This window comes from Cupressus sempervirens, chromosome 10 (genome assembly GCF_028749045.1).
Source record: "Cupressus sempervirens isolate cs-2001-9-10 chromosome 10, ASM2874904v1, whole genome shotgun sequence".
Lineage (NCBI taxonomy): Eukaryota > Viridiplantae > Streptophyta > Pinopsida > Cupressales > Cupressaceae > Cupressus > Cupressus sempervirens.
In genome coordinates, this window is record NC_143127.1 from 760840726 (window position 1) to 760851660 (window position 10935).

The 10935-nt window shown below is 35.9% G+C and overlaps 1 long non-coding RNA gene across 1 annotated transcript; it reads left to right on the forward strand.

Moving 5' to 3' along the window:
• The first annotated feature begins 39 nt into the window (after positions 1-39).
• On the forward strand, positions 40-833 carry LOC149536092 (uncharacterized). The gene is made up of 2 exons (XR_016357206.1): positions 40-85; positions 259-833. It is a non-coding gene; the product is annotated as an uncharacterized LOC149536092 (long non-coding RNA).
• Positions 834-10935: the final 10102 nt, after the last annotated feature.

The following is a 10935-nucleotide window of genomic DNA, read 5'->3' on the forward strand; positions in this document are numbered from 1 at the left end:
TATTGGGGTAATCTGATGATGTTGGGTATTTGATTTACAGCACATCTACTTAGAATATTCAAAGGGCAACCTCTAGCTTTTTCAGGTAATTGATTGGTTGCTTTCCCAAGCAGTTTACACAATGGACTTCTGATGCAAGTAGTGTTTATGAGAATTACATAATTTTTAATAGGTACAATGCGAAGTTGCCCTTTCCTGATTTAATATTTCTGCCTCACCTGTGAAGTTTGAAAGAAATTTTCTTGGTTTTGGCCATAGTTCCAAGATTCTCTGCAAGTCAGGCGAGTATCCCAGGTCTGGTACAGTGAGCCGGGTCAGCCCTGGCGGTTCAATATATGATAGGGTGAAGGCAAGGGTAAATCTTTATAACAATTTCAAGGGTTTTGTCGCTTTGCCGAGTCAGGGCTGAGTCCGAGCTGGTTCACGAGTCAAGTTACACCTTGCCGAGTCAAGGCCGGGTCCGAGTCTGGGAACTTTGGTTTTGGCAACACATTTGTATTTCTGTGCCACATTTATAACATACAAAGTATTTTTTTAACAGAAGAATCTTGTACATGCTTAAGGGGACTTTTTTTTAATAAGGTGGAATACCTAGTTGGAATGCATTTCATTATTGAATGCGCTGTGTTCTCTGCTGGTAAATTGATGAGAATCTAGCACCTGGTGGATCAGGATAGACGGTGTCTCACACTTGTCAGATCATCATAGATGTTAGACCATAGTTACAAGACTTGGACTTCACTCGGTGTTTTTTGTAACTTAAATTTGGACATGGCCAAAATGAAAATCCATGAAATATTAAGATTAATTACAAATTTAAAGCTTTTACAGAACACTTTTCAATAAATGAACTTTGAAGATCTGATAAACTTATTAATTAGAAGTTACTATGATCACATACATGAGTATATACTGATCAGATAAATACAAAATGCCAAAAAGAGATTTGAGTTGACGGAAATGGCATTTTTTAGTACATGAACATTTTCAAGTGTTTCAGGTGTGCAAAACCCATGGATTATGATATTCATGGCATAAAAACAAAAACAAAAACATATAGTCATGGAGTATAGGAGAATGGATCTTGTATCACTCAACACAACATCACTAATGTTTTGTTGGTATTGTGCTTGTATCTCAGACAAGTCTATAATACTACTGTAGCCAGAAAAACATTAATTAGGAATTGACTCAGCAAACCAAAAGTATAAGTTAATTCAATACTTGGGATTTAATTGGCAAAAAGTTGAATGAATATTAAAAAATGCCACTTTTCAATTTGGCATGATCCAATATGGTTTTTAATTTTTCTCCTTTTAAAATTAGGGCAAGGGTTTGGAGGCAGCAGCTCTCAATGGGGTCATGAAGCAGTTTCCCTCATGGGGGTTCGAGGACAATGATTCCCTTTGCAAGGTCAAGGACATGGTTTGGCATGCCCCTTGTTTTGATATGAGGCAGGGTTGAGGGGTGGAACCTCCAACACCAAACCCAATTTAAAAACCTTTGAAGTTATATAGACCTTAATGCGGCATACCATTTTTCATAATTTTATTGCTTTCGACCAAGCTCCAAGTGTCCTCCAAAGCCCTTAGAAAACATGTCAAAGCCACAGAGCAAGTGTTTTTATTTTTTCAATTTTTTTTTTTTCCTACTTGGTTATAATTCATAGACGAGTTTTCTGGAAATGACTTGAAATGTTTTTGGGGTGGTGCAAGGCAGGGTTGATGGGTGGGGCCTTCAGCACCAAACCCAAATTAAAAACCATTGAAGCTATATAGACCTTAATGTGGCATGCTTTTCTTTCATAATTTTATTGCTTTCGAACAAGCTCCAAGTGTCCTCCAAAACCCTTACAAAACGTGTCAAAGCTACAGAGCAAGTGTTTTTATTTTTTCTACTTGGCTATAATTCACGGACGAGTTTTCTAGAGAAGACTTGAGATGTTGACCTGACTTGTTGGTTCAGTGTTTTTGTGTCTTAAGGTGCCTTGGTTTGACTAGTTTTCATAGGGAGTTGCTGAGTCTAACCAAGTCTTGTAGCTACGGGGCAGACAGTGGATGCCCAGCTGAGAAACATAACTTCACCTGACAAAAAATAAGGGAAGTATTCTTGTTCTTGTATTACATTTATAAGTTATTTTGTCAAAGATTAAGGGTGAAAATATTGTTTCTATTTTATGTGCAATCTGTTCTATGGATTGATATCAGCTGTGAGTCTTACCGAATACAATTTTGAATTGTGTTTTTGATTGAAGTATGTTTTCAAGTCTAACATATACACGTCTCATCTTAGTAGATCTCATTAAGTTCCTAAAACAACTGCTTAGATCGCTATGGATTACTTCCTTTTTACATATCCCTATAGCATAAGCACACATCAATATGCACAGTATTTAATGAACTTGAAAAATTTAACTGGACCAAAGTACCCAAAATCAGTTGTTGATCACATGTCTCTTTTCCACTTCCTCCTTGTTGGACATAGATACAAAGCATATATAGATCAGAAAAAACCTTTTCAGAACATAATTCCAAATGTCTTGAAAATGGACAGATTACAATCTTAGGCAGTAATTTCTATCTTACAAGCACTCCATTAGCAAATACCCGCAAGCTTTATATTGTGTTTCCAAGTCATTGAATATTTGGCTATAGGTAATTTTCTATCTAATAGAGGTTTATTGCGATGGGCTGTTCAAGTGATCAAGCGCGCCGTAAACAAATGTACGTAAACTTTGTATTATGTTTCCAAGTCATTGAAAATTTGGCTATGGGTAAATTCTCTCTTAGGAAGGTTTATTGTGATGGGCCAGGGTTGGGTGCCTTCTAATGGATAATCAAGTGATCCAGCCTTTATTTCATTCAAAGGCCATAATCATTATAACTTCTAGCTCATTCTGGAATTTTATGATTTTACTGAGCATCTATATGCTTTGAGGGGTTGTTTTATTGCTACCAAAATGCCAAGATCACTCCAGTACTTCCAATGGAGTGCAATCTTGAAGATATATATGTTTCTTAACAGATCTTAGGGGATGTTAGATACCGCTTTTAACAAAATGCAGCTTGATCACTATTGAGAATCATTACATATTCACTCCCCACATGTCCACGAGAATTATTAGCCTCCTTATTGTGCTGAGGGGGATTTGAACTTGCGTTCCTCTCTTTTGACTATTCCCGAATCCCAATCACTATTACACCACAGCTCACTGTATTCGATCTGGAAGGCATTGCATTGGTCATGAAATCTGGACTTGATTTCACAAGCTTGTAAGATATTCTATCTTTTTAGTTAATGTTTTACATTCACCTGCCATCAGATGAATTTGTGAAGTTTCTAAAGAGTATCTTTTGTCTTTGATTTCAACTTTCACTATCGAGGAAAGCTATTACATTTCTATTAATCCTTCTTGAAAAGTTGATTTCACCTATCTTGTATATTAAAAGGATTCTCAGAAATTTAAGCCTCGTCTATATTTACCTACAGACAATGTCAATGGAATCATTTCAGTTCGTCAGATTCCTTAATTAGAGGTTAATACTATAAATACCAATGTGATTAGAAACTATCATCTGCCTTAAATTTTTTTAAATGGGCAACATGATGAAAGCAAAGTGTGCCCAAGTGTTAGGTGCAAACTCAGCAGTGGAGCGTGACTCTTTTGCACAAACATAAATAGGGTGGGAAGAATCAAGAAAAGTGTCTCGCTATGACATCCAGTCTTCCAGTTGTGATTACTCTAGCTGTAGAATTCAAATAATTTTCCTCCTCGTCATCTAGTTATTACTTTGATTTACCCAATTGGAGAAATACCTCATTATTGCAGGATCTTTGGCCTATAAAAAATCCATTTGATTGATGTGCGTATGCAAACTACTGTTTTGCTGCAATTATTATTTTTGCTACGATGGACTGTTGTTTCATGTCCCTTTAACTTTTGACTTAACTAGTTCACAATAGCTTGTCTTAAATGTTCACTTGATTGCTAGCTTTTCCAGAATGTTTTCTTCTGATAGCCTTATTTTGTTAAAAAACCTTTCATGTTATGGCTGAATTATTTGCCTTGTATGTTACTTCATACTACACACATGTAGATTTTATTTGCAGCGAGTGAATTTTCATAGTGGCCCATTTGGTATGAAACGTGCACAAGTGTTGTGCTAAAACTGTTTAGATTGTAAGGTTTTTACACTCGATAAATTGTTTGTAGAGTCATAGACTCGCCGAAAAAACCATGTAGATGTTATACATCACTGTTTGTGATCGCACAGTGATCAAGTATCAGAATGTAAAAAGATAGGATAGAATTGTGGAAGTAGCTCCTCTATTATTAGTGCCATGTCGCCTAAAATGGTCCACATATGGAAATAGGGAAAATCTAAATTTAGCGCACAAGCTGATATACTATTTTATTATAAAAAATATTAATAATATTAACCACTAATTTCAAAATTAAGAAACTGCTAAAACTGTCTTATAATTTTTTTTTGATGAATAGTCCCTTCTCTATTAATTAGATATTAAAGTTGCATATTTACCAAAAAGGGGCTGGGGGATAGAAGATCACCCCGTGAGAGTTCAAATGACAGAGCTAGAAACATTACCAACTATTCATTAGAACACATTAAAACAACTCTCAGTTAGCTAAAACAATACCAGTCGAGGGAGGTGGACCCTGTTGAATATGAAACCCCCATGCATCGGCAGGGTTGGAGGTTGGCTTAGGAGGAGCCCACTCGTCATCAACAACAACATCTTGTTCTTTTTCCTCTCCCTTTGCCCTGGGAGGCGAAATTGCTAGGTCCTGGTGGGGGAATGACCATTTGGGGTCAATAACCGGTGTAGGCCAACCAGGAGCAGCAGGAGGAGCATTCAGGGACCGTCTCGAGCCATGTTGCGAAGAGGCAAAGCGGGGGTGGTGAACATCCCAAACATTGGGAGAGTGACGAGGGGCCTGGGAACCAGAAATAAATTTAGTGGTGAATATTCGCCAATTGGTGAATTTCACTCATTGGGGACCCCAAATTTGGCAAAATAAATTGAACTTTCAGGGTGACCATGTTGCCCACACTTTATGAAAATCAAGTAGCATGCTTCGGCTAATAGCCATTAATGATACATAATTATTTTTATTTTAGCGATGACTTCACCAATAGAATCTAATATTTTCCCATGACAAATTAAATATTTTTCCATACAATTTCCAAGGCTTGCCTCAATCGATGGTCATATTTGCCAACATGTGGTAGAGATGAAAGTTCAGATATAGGCTAAGTACATATATTTGATAGGTGTTTCTATTCCGAGGATTTTCCATGGAACTTTTTATCATTTATCACTTTGGCTTGAAATAGATTTCATTATGGACAAGTCTTTATTTCGGGAACTTTCTCTAAAACTTGGTGTCCTTCAAAGGTTTTGCTTTAAATAGGATTTGGGCCATTGATTAAGAACCATCCAATGGTTATAACAATATGGTTTCTATATGTTATAAGATGTAATATTAAATTAGGACATGTTGATAAAATATTAAATGTTATTTGAGCTTTCGGGGGTGCTACCCCTAAAAACCCCCATGGGGTAGTTGCCCCTCAACCCTGCCCTATACTGCGATAGGGAGAGCACCATATTCACCAACATTTTATAGAATTTCAATATGATTGAAAAAAATCACCAGTAGAATTAAATTTTTTTGACTTTGAGAAAAAAAATTGCCAATAAAAACTAAATCCCCCCCTTGAAATAATGTTAGATTTGCCAAAATTTTATACGTTTTTACAAAGGGGGGTTTCTTAAAGTTATTCAATGTTTAGGAGTGGTGGGCTGAGGAGCTATGCCCTTGGCGACGACCACGGGGTGGAGTATGATCCACTGAAGCGAAATTTGATGACACTTGGGCAACTGTACACGAAGCATTTACCAAATTATTGAGAAGCTCCTGTAGGTGGACCACCTCCAGAGCCATTTTGTTGGCTTGTATTTGAATCTGTAGCATTACATTATTACATATGCAAACCTTAGTATAGATAACAACATTTATATCTAGAAAATTATGTAAAAAACATGACATTTCTATCTTTCCAAAGAGTGAAAAAAATCTTTAGCTTGAAACCATGCCAAATATGGGAGATTTTAAAAGGTATTTCAGTAGTCCCTGAGCAAAATCATATGCCAAGAAAACGGTTCTTGCCTAAAAGGCCTGACAAAATCATGTATACAGAGCCATTACTGTTGTGCTCTGTGACATAACCAAAAGATGGGCAAGAAAGACTCAGGTTGCCCACAAAATAGATGTGAGTTAGGAATACCCAAATGCTTGAGCCAAGGACCCAGAGGCAACCCTGGAAGAGGACACACTAAACAAATTGTGCAATCTTTGGTTCAGTAATGACTTTCTAGATAGTGTTAAACTTGTATCTCCAATTTTGTTGTGTGGACTAGAGGTGCCAACACTGGTTCAGAGACTCAATCATAGACAAATGAGTCACCAACCACAAATATCCCATTTTTGACTTATAATTGACAATAGGAGTACATAGATAGCATTTCCACTCCTTCCACCAAGGTTTCATTGGTTGAATGCCCAGCTTATGAAGCAAGTGAGGAGGCTAGAAGTAGAGACTAGAAGGTCAAAAGTCTGCCGATTTGGGCGAGTTAGGTGATACTGGGCCCACGTATCTTCCCAAGATCTCATATCCATGGAGACTTTAGAAAATAGATCTTTGGACATCCTGATGCCACATTTGAAAAAATGCAACACATTGGCACCTTGAACCTTGGTAAGTGGCATGCCCTCAATAGTGAACAAGGGCGACTCCCATCTTTGAAACCATTACCAGCCCATCGAGTCCACAACTTGACGGCCTCCCACACTCTCCAATTGCTCTTAACAACAAAAGAGCCTTGGATTTGCACTAGTTTGAGGTGATGAGAATGGTTTGAAATCCGATCCCCTTCCACACCGACTTGTTAGCTAGAAAACTAAAGGAGATACAATGTCTGAGAAGAATCTTCTAGGCCTCATCCCTAGAAAGAGCTCTGATAACCCACTTAGCACACATGGCAATACTTGGCTTTTGAGTGGAAATAAGGCCAAGGCCACCAGATTCCTTGGGCAAGCAACAATACTCCCAAGTGACTCTATGGAAGCCATGATGCTAAGAATCCGAAGCCTAGAGGAAATCTCTGAGAAGCTTCTCCAATTTGGAATAAGCGGCTTTGGATGGAGCTTAGCAGGAGGAATAATACACATGGGTAGAAGCCAAAACCTTGGAGCAAATTTGGAATTTACCAGCCAAAGAGAGAGGCACGGTGATCCAATAATGCAACTTTTTGGAGATTTTGTCAAGCACGACATTCCAAAGGTCCACTGCAGAAGATTGAAAAGCAAAAAGGGATACCCAAAAAATGGAAGATTTCATTGTATACATTTATCAAAAAGGTATTCTATAGACTCTGCTTGATATGAAACACACACCAGTAGAGTTTCTTAGATAGAGAATGGTGCTATAGGAACTGGAAAGGGTCCGCATTAAACTTAAACTATGGTGTTTTCTACAAATTATGTTCGTTGTGTTTATTTTGTAGAGCATGAATATTTAGGCTATTTCTTATAAATTGTAACCATATTAATTTATTAATCAAATAGCATGTAAATGTGATGAGAATTTGGTTCTCAGAAATTGTTATTTAAAACAAAAAAAAATGTGATATTAAAATATATAGAAAGGCTAACTTTACATTCATTCCCTTCCCTTGATTGTAATATATCGTTTAATGATGGGAAAGTTGTGACTATTGGTAAGGTACGCTGTACTCCCAACCTTGGGATATGGTATATTTATAAACAAGGAGTAAATCATCTTTCCTATTACTAAACAAGCTTACAATGAAAAAAAACTTAACATATCTCCTAATGCGCATTCCAAATTTATATATTAGAATGTAACAAACTTGACACACAAGTTGCTTGGAGAAAACCCAACATAGCGTGAAAAAAGAGCATCTGCTCTTTGTTCCACTACCTAAAAGGTTGATTATAGATTAAGAATTGCTTACACAACATCAATGAGCTCGAACAACAATTTTGAAGCTCCTATGACAACTTCAGTGCATTCTCACCTGACATCAACTTGCAACACACTTGAATTGACCTTGAAGATGGACTAACCACCATACAAGGAGGGCCAACCATTTCCTTACTATAGGAAAGTTGTAATGCCCCGCTCGGGAACCCAAGAGAAATTAACACAGTATGTTGTAATATTTTACAGAACCTTTTATTTAAAAAGTTCATACAACGAAAGATAACAATACAGAAGCAATATATACATACACATCAAGTACACAAGCAATTATAAATACAATTTGCATTTCTCAAGGGTTCCTTCATGTTGACTCACATTTAAGATAAATTTATTAATTAGATTTAACCTTAAAGTATAATATCAATAATTATAAAATACTAAAATATACATAATCTCATAGGGAAATACACAAATACAACTAATATGACAAGTAACATCTAGATAAAAACATCCACTACATATGTCAAAGAGTATGTAATAATAAATACAAGTACAAAGTAGTACAATACATCATCTTGTAGGACCTCATGATTACATATATGCAAATACTGAATAGAAAATCTCAACAATAAGAATAAGAATGATAATGGTACAACTACATCAATGGATATCCAACATTGATGCCAATTTGAGGGGAACCTAAATGGTAAGAAGTCACTACCTTCCGACTATGTGGTCACCTAGTTAGGCTCCCACTCTCACCGTGCAAGGGAGATAATGTACGATCCACACATGAATAATCAAACCACAAAATCAACAATAGAAAACCTAGGCAAGGATCCTAATGAATCTCTACAACAAGTGTTGCTACTCATATGAAAAGATGATCCAAGAGGCAACCCAAACAAAAATGAAAACTTAAATAAAAATAGGAAACCTAAGATGCATATGGAAAAGTATCATCACATGAATCAACTCTAAGGTTAGCCTAGTAGTCTCTCTAGCCTTTGCCCCCTGAGTGACTCCATACGACATTAGTAATCCTTTCGTACAGATAAAAAACTAACTATGCAATATTGGAATCAAGCATCTTCTCCCACTCCCATCTTAGCCTGTACTAGCGCTCAAGGCATGAGCGGGGAACACTTATAATCTTTTTGATTCATTAAAAAACCCTCCATGTAATGTGTCACTTAATTAAGTTACAATGAGTTACCCTGGCAGCCACTTAGGGCCTCAGTTCCCATTGTAAGCCACTTCCCCTCTATACATCTAGATAACCTACCTTAATGCCCCATTCAAAATAATCCCAATAATATAAAAAAATTCTCATAAACCATAATCATGAAAGTCACCAAAGAAAAATAATGGAGCATAGGAAAGAACATCACATCTGCACAAGGATTCATGATTCATCTCAATATAACAACTCAAAGAATCATCGATCTCATAATCATAGTATTAGTCCATAAAATCTCATAATCATGAGAACAATAAACCAATATTAATAACATCTATCTCCATCATAGGGTACATCTCATATAAAGATAACCGTTCAAATTATAAAATAAATCATAAGACAGCATAATCCACAACACAACCATCTAGGATATACCTCAACATAAATGATAACATAAGGTGACCAGGTAAATTAGATTTAATAAAACAATGGTCGTCACCCTTTTTGGTTAAAACACATAATGATCGAATCAAGAATGCTTATTCACACTTACACTGCAAACCATACATATACTAATTGAGACATAATAATGGTTATGTCATTTCACATTAAAATAAAATTCCATAGCCTTTGGTGGACAACACTAATTGGCCAACTACATAACCCACAAAGCATCATAAACGAAAATACAACAAAGCCATATACTAAGAAATCATAATAATAATACGAGTTTAGTTTTCCAACTAAATAATTTATATTCTAAAGTTTGATTTGGCTTAAAAATTTTTGTTCAAAAACATGAATGAAACCTATGGTATAAGTGTAAATAGATTCTTCATCTATATTAAATTAGCACGATTAATCAACCTTATAGTAATATTATTTCATACAATTTATTGAATAATTTAATATTCAAATTATGTATCATGCTTTATTAATTTAAATGATCTTAAATTATAAATAGCAATGAAAATCGAAAGATGTTTCATGATTCATCAAATCATGCAGCCACAGAAAGTGTGCTCACATGAGACAAAATGCTATGTAAGAACAATAGTGATCTTTTCTCCAATTCGTCACAATAACAAAATTTGTTAACATAAGGTAAACACTAGAATTACAATATCACACAATTATAACAATGCAATAAAACCATTAGCTCCATTATCATACATGAACATGAATTCAAAAAAAATAATGCACTTTGACAAGATTACTACACTCAGAATGAGAGCACCAATAACATTTATTATTACATCAAATTATCAGCCTCGAGTACATATTACATCCATGTATTTAAAAGAAATCATCTCCTTTTGTGTTAGGAGTGACAACTATTCTAACACAATCTCATGCTAAAAAACTAAAAAAATAAAACTAATTACATAAGATAAGATAAGATAAGATAATATTAATATCCAACAAGAAACCACAACACAGGTCTATGGGACTGGAAGCTTACAACCAAGAAGATAGCACCAAATGGTGTCAATAAAAGAGTAAGCACAAAACCTAAAAAGGAGGATGAAGAAGAGAGCAAGAGTCACCCTAAACATGAATAGGATTTAGGGATTCTTCCCGAGAGGGAAGAAGGACAACAATGAATGAGAAGGACGAGGGCGACTAGGGGCTTTGTTCTATCATTGAGTGTTGCAGAAGGATTGTCGCTGGCAGAGAGGAATGCTACGAGGTTTCACTAATCTGAGCCAACGACTCATACTTATC